The following is an 8923-nucleotide window of genomic DNA, read 5'->3' on the forward strand; positions in this document are numbered from 1 at the left end:
CTGGGTGCCATAATCTTTGTTTTCTGAATGTTGAGCTTAAAGCCAACTTTTTCACTCTCCTCTTTCACTTTCATCAAGAGGCTTTTTAGTTCCTCTTCACTTTCTGCCATAAGGGTGTGGTGTGGCCAAAAAAAGAAAAAGCAAAAAAAACCTGCCTGGTATTATTATAACAACACTTTGTAAGTCCACTTTTTATTTCCTACATGATTTATGAGACTAATACATTAAAAATTAGTGTAGGTTTGACAGGAAACAACAAAATTCTGTAAAGCAATTAAAAAATAAATAAAAACAAATAAAAATAAAAGTTAGTGTAGAAGCCAATGTTATTGTAGCTTTGGTTTGTAACACCTTGTATTTTCTATATAATTTTAAAAACTAATAAATTTTTAAAATTATTAGTTTATATTTTTGGACACAAAGTATATAAAGATATAATTTGGGGACGCAGACAAATGAAAGAATTAGGGATAGAAATATAAGGAAGAGTTTTTGCATGTTATTAAACTGGCGTAAATTCAAATTAGCATCATAACATAAAGATTTAAATGTAATCTCCATGGTAACTACAAAAAATAACTATAGAATATACACAAAAGGCAATGAGGGAGGGGCTTAAACATTTCACTACAAACAACAACAAAAAACTAAACACATAGGAAGACAGTAATGCATTAAATGTGGGACAAGACACCTATAAGGTGTATAGAAGACAAATAGCAAAATGACAACAGTAAGCCCCATCTTATTCGTCAGCCTTAAAAGAGTAAGGGAATTCTGATATATGCTGCACAGTGGATCAACCTTGAGGATATTATGCTAAGTGAAAGAAGCCAGTAACAAAAGGACAAATACTGTATGATTTCACTTACATGAGGTACTTAGAATAGTCAGAATCATACAGATAAAAGGTAGCATGGGTATTGCCAAAGGCGGAGGAAGCGGGAAATGGAGAGTTCCTGGTTATAATGGATATAGAATTTCAGGTTTGCAAGATGAACAGTTCTGTACATAGATAGGTGGTGATGGTTTTACAACAATGTAAATGGACTTAAAAGCACTGAAATGTTACTTAACCACAATAAAAAAGTTATTTTAAAGAATCAGTTATTGACACATGCTACAGCATGACTGCCCCTTAAGATCTGATGCTAAGTGATTTGTTGATCACAAAGACCACATTATATAATTCCATTCACATAAAAATCCAGAATAGGGAAATCTTTAGAAACAGAAAGTGTATTAGCAATTGCCTGGGGCTGGGACTTCGAGGAGGAAGGTGGGAAGTTAGGAAAGGGAAAGGGAAAGGGAAGCCGCTCAGTCATGTCCGACTCCTCGCGACCCTGTGGACTGCAGCCTACCAGGCTCCTCCATCCATGGGATTTTCCAGGCAAGAGTACTGGAGTGGGGTGCCATTGCCTTCTCCGATGAATGAGTCTACCTATTTGTAAAAATGTGACTGATGAAAACAGTGCAATCACTAGGTTATCAGACTGTGCGAGTTCAGTTGTCAAGAGGGAGCAACTCGAAGGACATCACACAATCTATAAACCAGCTGGAAGGAGCCATCCAGACTTCGCCCTGCCGAACCCCTTCTGGGCGATGATTAGACAAGTCCTCATAGATGATACACTGTGTGCAGAAGCGCTGATCAGAATCAGGTTTGGCATGGTACACAACTGTATTGATGGTTTGAGTCACGTCACTGTCTGGCTTGGGCTTTCTAATGAGGATCTGGCCCCCACTGGCAGTGACAAGCTTAATAAGGTTGTCCTTTGGATGGTGTTTGAAGGTTCTCCAAATAGAAGTAACATCCATCAAACAGCTTTGGCAACAGCTGTTCTCTGTTGAGCCTGCTTTTCTGTGGTCCTTCAGGAATTTCATACTTGTCTTCCTGTTCACATTCTTTGCTTCGTAGACATGCTTTCACCCATTCAAATTTTAGGATCCAGCATCCACTGAGAATTCCAAGCATACATTTCAGGGTGCTTTGAACTGTATCACCAGGAACAATGACATGAGTTACTGTACTGTCAAACTCAGCACATTTTTTAGCCTTAAAAATCGTGATAGCTAAAGAGAAGAGGATTTTCTTAAAGGTGATGACACTGTTCTAAAATTGACAGTGGTGATGATTACATGTATCTGTGAATATGCTAAACCACTGAATTGTAAACTTTAAAGGAGTCTATTGTGTTTTATATATATATATATATATATATATATATATTTATATATATATGTATGTAATGATGCTTCCCTGGTGGCTCAGAGGATAAAGCGTCTGCCTGCAATGCAGGAGACCTGGGTTCGATCCCTGGGTTGGGAAGATCCCCTGGAGAAGGAAATGGCAACTCACTCCAGTATTCTTGCCTGGAGAATCCCGTGGACAGAGAGCCTAGCGGGCTACAGTCCACGGGGTCGCAAAGAGTCGGACACAACTGAGCGACTTCACACACATATATATAATATCTCAATAAAGTTCTTTTTTAAAAAATTAACAATATTTATTTGGCTGCTCCAGGTCTTAGTTACGGCATATAGGATCTAGTTCCCTGACCAGAGATAGAACCTGGGCCCCCTGGATTGGAAGCTCAGAATCTTAGCCACTGGAACACCACGGAAGTCCCTCAATAAAGCTGTTTAAACAAATAAATGCATTAGTTTTAATCCAATCTTTTAAACATATTGAGAGTTTTCAGGTATATCCCACATTTACATAACCTTGACTTTATATCAATAAAAATAAGAAATTCAATTGCCCTAGGGATATGATAGCTACTTGCATTTCAAAGTTCTCTAGGGAAACACTAAAACACGGAGGTAAACTTCCTTCCAGTGTAAAATGTGAGAGCTTTATTGAACAAATCTCAGTTTGTGGTTGGTCTTAGAAGAGTGCCTATGCTCAGGCTAGGCCTTTGTTCAGACTTTCCACCAGGGCCAATTTCATTAAAGGCCATGGTTATCTTCATCTAAAGTAACAAATATGTGGGAGTAGGGAAGGAATGGGTGGAAGCCTCAGCGCTGTCAGCAGTCAAAGATGCAAATGGAGCCAGACTATACTACATTTGGTCATTTAAAGAATATTTTATTTGGCGGTGCCTGGTCTTAGTTGTTGCACAGGTTCTTCGACCTTCCTTCTGGCACGCGGTATATTTAGTTGCCGCATGCAAAGTCTTCACAAGGGTCACAGTTCCACGTGTGGTCTCAAAGCATTATCCCAAGACCCTGACTCTTGCAGGACATCACGCTGTCCTGTTCTAACCTGACTTGGATTGGGTGTTCCTCCTTCTGAACAAGGGTGTTCCTCCTTCTGAAAACTGACGCTGAAATTTCCTGGTGCACACCCGTTTCTTGCTTTCAGAAGAAGCTGCAGTGACCGATCAGGCGGTGAGGTTCAGTTCAGTTCAGTCAGTCGCTCAGTCGTGTCCGACTCTGCGACCCCATGAATCGCAGCACGCCAGGCCTCCCTGTCCATCACCAACTCCCGGAGTTCATTCAGACTCACGTCCATCGAGTCGGTGATGCCATCCAGCCATCTCATCCTCTGTCGTCCCCTTCTCCTCCTGCCCTTAATCCCTCCCAGCATCAGAGTCTTTTCCAATGAGTCAACTCTTCGCATGAGGTGGCCACAGTACTGGAGTTTCAGCTTACCTACTTACAAACAGCATTGGCGGGAACATATGGGCCCACAGATGCTCCGGCGCGAAGGGGCGGAGCCTTAAGAAACGTCCAATTAGGGGCGCCTCTGGGGAAGGCGGGTGGGAGGACGCTCCGTAACGTAAGCGGTGTGGCCGCCCCTCACGCCATGCTCCGGGGGCCTGGCGTCGCCTTCGACCGCGAGGGCCCCCGGTGGCTCTGTCGCTACGTTTGTCGCGCTGTGACCTACACCAGTCGTGGGACCGGACGTGGGGGCCCTAGTGACGACTCTAGAGGGACGCCGGAAGCCGCAAAATGGTGAATACGCGAGACAAGAGCTGGACGTAACTGGCCATGGCTGGACCCGGCCCTTCCCGCCGTCAGTTCGAGCTTGCGGAGCCGAGTCGGCGGGGGCGCCGCCCGGACCTCAGTCCTGTGTGGTTCACAGCGTGGTGCTTGGGCTGGCAGCTGGTACCCCGAGCGTCTGGCCCAGTCACGGCACCCGGCAGCATTGCCTCCAGGACTGGAGCCTCTCTGTGCCCGCAGCCTGCCTGTTGTCTGCCCCATATCATGCCGTGACCACGGGGAAGGTCAACAAAGGACAGTCTGGACTCAGTCACCGAGGGTTCGTGCGTGGGAGGCGCTGTGGTCTCCGGGGCGGTGGGGAGGGGGTTGGTGTCCACAGTCCTGTTTTCTCCTGCGTTTTCCAAATGTTTGGGAAGCAGGGCTCAAATTCATGCCCCTACCCCCCCACCCCTCGGGCGCCCGGGTCTAGCTCTTCCCAGGGCTGGAAATAAATGCCTGAATGTCCTTAAGGTCTTTGTCTCCCAGGTGCTCACTGTGAAGATAGTTACTAGTTTTCCATTTTCTTTTAATTGCTTTAATGAGCTCTTGACAGTAATGTATCACCTTTAAGTAATGCTGGTTCATACATGCCTTCATCTAAGCACGTGGATTGCCCAGTGATTATTTCAAAAGGAGACAATTGATGTTTTACCCAAAAGAGTGGACCTAAGTTTGAGAGGAACCAAAGGGAGAGCTTTTGGCCATGAAAGTCTGTGAGAGTTTTGACAATTGAGTTTTTTTTTTTGATGGTATTGTTAGTTCTTTCCACCAGTCCTGAAGTTTGGGGAATATAAGTACTCTGAACATGCTGGATCATTGGCCAAATATTAGAAATGGATTTAATTATTTGTTAGGTGAAGTGAGTTCTTCAGTCACTATGCAACTCAGAAGGGATCCCTCAAACAGGAAATATTTTTTCCAGTAGCAGTTTCTGTGTGTGTGCGCTCAGTTGCTCAGTTGTGTCCAGCTCTTTGTGACCCTGTGGACTGTAGTCTGCCAGGCTCCTCTGTCCTTGGGATTGTCAAGGCAAGAATACTGGAGTGGGTTGCTCAGGGATAGAACTCGCAGCTTCTGCATTGTAGATGGATTCTTTACTGCTGAGCCAGCAGGGAAGCCCCTGATAACAGTTCATCGTCTGTTTAATCTGTTGCTCTTGTTCAGGGAAGAGCTTCAATCACTGTGAAGACACAGATCATTACCAAAATATATTTGTGTCCTTAAGATGGTGGCATTTGGACAAAGTCCAATTGCTGTAACTCAAGAGGTCTTTAGCAAGGGGAAGGTGACCTTGTGACTCATGGAGTGGTTTTCTGAGATTATACTTAGGGCAACTAGTGCATTGAGTATGTGTCCTGTGGGCTACCATAGGGACGGGCTTCCACATACACTGTTTCCCCCATAAAATTATTATTTTTTTTTGTGAGGGAAATAAAGTTTATTAGAGTGGGAGATGCTGTTAGAACAGCGGGCCAGCTCAAGGGAGAACCAACCTGTGATAGTTTCCCCCATGAAATTATTTATTCAGGAGCCAAATGGGCCAGGGAAGATACATGCGAGAGTAAGAGTAACTGAGCCCCTATAGGCGCTACAAGTCTCTTACTTGGTCTAAGCCATACTTGTGAGGTGGGATCAAAGAATCAGCCTTTCTTTTTCTATATTTAGTTTTCATCTCTGGTACTAAGTTTTTTTTTATTTAAAATTTTCTAATTTTTGTTTGTTTTTATGTTTTGGCTGCACTGGGTCTTCATTGCTGCCTTCGGAGTTTCTCTAGTTGCTCTAGCAGAGGCTACTGTCTAATTGCAGTGCACAGGCTTCTCATTGTGATGGCTCCTCTTGTGGAGCACGGGCTCGTGGTGTGTGGGCTCAGGAGTTACGTGCACAGGCTTAGTTGCCCCACAGCGTGTGGGATCTCCAGGATCAGGGATCAGACCCATGTCCCCAGCATTGGCAGGTGGATTCTTTACCACTGGGCCACCAGGGAAGTCCCTGGTACTGAGTTGTGAGCCTGTAGAAGTTTCTTAACAGTTACACTGGGAGTTAGGTTTGAGCAGCAGACATTCTTGCAGCTAGACAGAAATAGAACTTAAAGCACCTCCTTTAGCAGCTGTGTCAGTGAATTCCCTTTAGCCTCTATTGAATCAAATTTGAAATGTCCAGGTATTTTAATAATTTCTAGTTTAGGTAATTGTATACAGTCTAATAAAATTCTGACACTAGCTTCTCATTCTTTATGGGTTGGCCTGAGGAAGTAAGAAGTACCCTTCTCTTTCAGAGGATTCCAAAATCAAGAGCTACTCCTAAAGCAGAGTAGCTGTCAATGTAAATACTTGCTACTTAATCCTTAGCTAGCTGGCAAGCTCTGTTATAGAGCAATTAATGCAGCCTGTTGTGCCAACTTTGAGCTTGGTAAATAAGAGCTTTCAATTATGTCCACCATGGATATTATTGCATATCAGCTAGATAATGTCCCTGTACATCCTTTAAGTAAAATCCATCTGTTAAAGAAAATTAAGTTAGCAGTATCAATAGGGATTTCTTGTTAAGTCATCTTGTAAGAAGGTAATGAGTTAGCATAATACAGTCATGGTCATTAACATCCTGGGTTGCTGGAAGTAAAGTTGCATGGTCAAGATTACAACATCGAGCCATAATAATATTAGGTAAAGAAAGCAACCATACCTCGTGAGAGGAAGTTGACTCACAGAATAATGCCAAGTGTGATGAGAATTCAAGAGGTTCAGCTGAGTGGAGACAGTCAAAAGAGATGCCATCCTAAGTTCTTCACTAGCTTTGCACAAGCAGTCACTGAAATGACTCCCCCCTAAAGAGTGGGAGGCCTTTTACTACTGAAGCTAGCTGCTGACTATAATATCCTGTGGGTTGATGCTAGTCACCGTGGTCAGAGTTAACATCCCTAGAGTGTTTCCCTTATCTTCATGCCCAGAAAAGATAAAAATGGTAACTTATAGTTCAGTTCAGTTCAGTCACTCAGTTGTGTCTCTTTGCGATCGCATGAATCACAGCATGCCAGGCCTCCCTGTCCATCACCAACTCCTGGAGTTCACTCAAACTCAAGTCCATCGAGTCGGTGATGCCATCCAGCCATCCCATCCTCTGTCATCCCCTTCTCCTCCCACCTTCAATTTTTCCCAGCATCAGGGTCTTTTCAAATGAGTCAGTTCTTTGCATCAGGTGGCCAAAGTATTGGAGTTTCAGCTTCAACATCAGTCCTTCCAATGAATATTCAGGACTGATCTCCTTCAGAATGGACTGGTTGGATCTCCTTGCAGTCCAAGGGACTCTCAAGAATCTTCTCCAACACCACAGTTCAAAAGCATCAATTCTTCAGCGCTCAGCTTTCTTCACAGTCCAACTCTCACATCCATACATGACTACAGGAAAAACCATAGCCTTGACTAGATGGACCCTTGTTGGCAAAGTAATGTCTCTGCTTCTTAATATGCTGTCTAGGTTGGTCATAACTTTCCTTCCAAGGACTAAGCATCTTTTAATTTCATGGTCGCAGTCACCATCTGCAGTGATTTTGCAGCTCCCCAAAATAAAGTCTCACTGTTTCCATTGTTTCCCCATCTATTTGCCATGAAGTGGTGGGACCGGATGCCATGATCTTAGTTTTCTGAATGTTGAGCTTTAAGCCAACTTTTTTACTGTTCTCTTTCACTTTCATCAAGAGGCTCTTTTTTTTTTTTTTTCAATTTGTTTCAATTGTTTATTAACCAGATTACAAAAATAATCCTGGTAGATACCTTAGTTCATCCTTCTAATAAGCCTGTTGATCTGGTCTTCCCTGTTGCCAGCATCTCCACCTTCTACAAAATGGGTGGTCTTTTTCTTCATTCCACCTCGTGGAGAAGACAATTTAAAGGGCCACAGGAAGTTGTTTGCTTCTTTGAAACGTTTTTCAACGGTATAGATCTCATGAATCAGATCCTCCATGCAGATGATTCCATATTTCCCAAGAGATCGAGCAATTAATGCATTGTCTGTCAGGGCAATTCACTTTTTGTTGATTTTGCCATAACCAAGCTTGTAGATCAATTCATTTACAGACTTTAGATTTGGGTACCCCCATGCAATGTATGGCTCCACAATTCTCAGCATATTAATTGATGCCTTGTTGAGCTTCACAAAGGTGCCGTTGAAGATCTGCCGGAGGCAAGGGAGCTGCAGCACCTTTTGAACCTTTGGGCTCACACCGTTGATATCTCTGATCCTGATGACAAACGCCAATTTGGGTTCCGCAGGTACATAGAAGTTGCCAGCTTTTCGTGCCATCCTAGCCATTTGAATTTCAGTTCTGTACATCTGCCTGTATTCCTTGTGGTAATGCTTAGCTTTTTCATAGATAAGATTCCTCCTTGCCTTTCGAAGCATCTTTTGGGCAAACTTCTTTCTCAGTCACTTGATCTTAAGCTCTGTGAAATTCTTCCGCTTTTTCTTAAGGGTTTCTGGCACAGCAGGAACCTTCTTTTTCTTCTCTTCTGCACCCTCCATGGTTCCAGCCAGGAAAGAGCCATCAAGAGGCTCTCTAGTTCTTCAATTTCTGCCATAAGGGTGGTGTCATCTGCATATCTGAGGTTACTGATATTTCTCCAGGCAGTCTTGATTCCAGCTTGTGCTTCTTCCAGCCCAGCGTTTCTCATGATGTACTCTGCATAGAAGTTAAATAAGCAGGGTGACAATATACAGCCTTGGTGTACTCCTTTCCCAATTTGGAACCAGTCTGTTGTTCCATGTCCAGTTCTAACTGTTGCTTCCTGACCTGCATAGAGATTTTTCAAGAGGCAGGTCAGGCAGTCTGGTATTCCTATCTCGTTCAGAATTTTCCACAGTTTATTGTGATCCACAGAGTCAAAGGCTTTGGTATAGTCAATCAAGCAGAAATAGATGTTTTTCTGGAATTCTCTTGCTTTTTTTG

The 8923-nt window shown here is 43.4% G+C and overlaps 2 pseudogenes; both read right to left on the reverse strand.

The window, feature by feature from the left end:
• Positions 1–471: 471 nt before the first annotated feature.
• Positions 472–3810, reverse strand: LOC105610512 (BRCA1-associated RING domain protein 1-like; annotated as a pseudogene).
• Positions 3811–7686: 3876 nt separating this feature from the next.
• Positions 7687–8520, reverse strand: LOC114114991 (large ribosomal subunit protein uL30-like; annotated as a pseudogene).
• Between the last annotated feature and the right edge of the window lie 403 nt (positions 8521–8923).

Source organism: Ovis aries, chromosome 5 (genome assembly GCF_016772045.2).
Source record: "Ovis aries strain OAR_USU_Benz2616 breed Rambouillet chromosome 5, ARS-UI_Ramb_v3.0, whole genome shotgun sequence".
NCBI classification, from domain to species: Eukaryota; Metazoa; Chordata; class Mammalia; order Artiodactyla; family Bovidae; genus Ovis; species Ovis aries.